The sequence below is a fragment of the Ipomoea nil genome, unplaced genomic scaffold (genome assembly GCF_001879475.1).
Source record: "Ipomoea nil cultivar Tokyo-kokei standard unplaced genomic scaffold, Asagao_1.1 scaffold1074, whole genome shotgun sequence".
NCBI classification, from domain to species: Eukaryota; Viridiplantae; Streptophyta; class Magnoliopsida; order Solanales; family Convolvulaceae; genus Ipomoea; species Ipomoea nil.
This window is the reverse complement of record NW_017617502.1, coordinates 4,080,717-4,082,500: the sequence shown is the minus strand read 5'-3', so window position 1 is coordinate 4,082,500 and position 1,784 is coordinate 4,080,717.

The window sequence follows — 1,784 nt, the reverse complement described above, 5'->3', positions numbered from 1 at the left end:
CAAAACTCAAATAATTCATTTTAGGGATAAGGGCCAAATAAGCCCTCCAACTATACTCAAATGTGCAATTAAACCCTTCAACTACAAAAAACTCCAATTAGATCCTTGAACTGAAAAATATTAAGCAATTAACCCTTTTTTACCTATTTGTGATCATTATTTGAAGGTTAATGTCATGTCACATTTTAATAATATTATTTTAATTTTTAGTTATTATTTTTTATTAACAATAATATAATTTTTTGTCGCTACCAACCGCCGAATTTTTCGCATGTCACCGGAGCTGCCTTCTTCTAGATTTAGAAGAAAACAGTCACGACCTTCTTCTAGGTTTGGAAGAAAGCCACCGTGACCTTCCAAATCTGGAAGAAGGCTGCGACGCCTTCTTCTTGAAAGAAGGCTGCGACGCCGTCTTCCTAGAAGAAGGCTGCGACGCCGTCTTCCTAGAAGAAGGTTGCGACGCCTTCTTCTTTCCTTCTTCCATGAAGAAGGTTGCGATGGCCTTCTTCCAGGCCATCGTTGCTTTCACCCAAATCTGGAAGAAGCAAGGCAACATGGGCCTTCTTACAAACCTGGAAGAAGGTCACGCAAACCTTTTTCCAGATCTAGAAGAAGGCAGCGGTGACCTTCTTCCAAGGTGACCTTCTTCCAAATCTGGAAGAAGGTCGCAATGCAATCCTCGGGAAGAAGGTCGCGATATAATGCTATCCTCTAGAAAAAAAAAAAAAAAAAAAAAAAAAAAAAAAAAAAAAAACGATGGTTGATGGTGACGGTGAGGCGATAGTCAATGGTCAAAAATTAAATACGAGTGTAACGATTCAATAAATACGAATCTTTAATAATGAGAATAATTTCAACATCGAAACAAAAAACAAGCACGTAAATCTACCATTACTGAAACATATCCCGCAATTTACTTCCTCTCACCTCTTCTCCCAATTTCAAGACAAGGAGTGAGGGGTGAGGGGTGCTCAATTTTAGAGTTTAAACCTAAATTAATCATATTAATGCTAGATGTGCGTATAAAGGCTAGAGCGCAGAATTTTATGAAATATAATTCATATTTAACCTGCAGCAGTCACAAACAAAATAGTAACCTTAACTAAACATATATGCTTAATGATAATGATAATAATAATAATCATAATCATAATCATAATCATCATAATAATAATAATCTAAAACACTTTAATTTGAGAAAATACGAATAACTTAAAATTCTGCATGCAGCTAAGAATTCGATAATACTTAATTTAAGAGATATGGTTTTCACACAACCAATCTAAGTGATGTAGTATTCACAGGCTCGCCGAATTTTTCACATGTCGCCGGAGCTGCCTTCTTCTAGATTTGGAAGAAAGCAGGCATGACCTTCTTCTAGGTCTGGAAGAAAGCCGTCGTGACCTTCCAACTCTGGAAGAAGGCTGCGACGTCGTCTTCCTAGAAGAAGGTTGCGACGCCTTCTTCCTGGGAAAAAAGGCGTTCTTCTTGTTGCCTTCTTCCAAGAAGAATGTCGCCTTCTTCCCAGAAGAAGGTTGCGATGGCCTTCTTCCCGGCCATCGTTGCTTTCACCCAAAAATGGAAGAAGCAAGGCAACATGGGCATTCTTACATACCTGGAAGAAGGTCACGCAAACCTTTTTCCAGATCTGGAAGAAGGCAGCGGTGACCTTCTTCCAAATCTGGAAGAAGGTCGCAATGCAATCCTCGGGAAGAAGGTCACGATATGATGCTATCCTCTAGAAAAAAAAAAGCGGTGGTTGATGGTGATGGTGATGGTGAGGC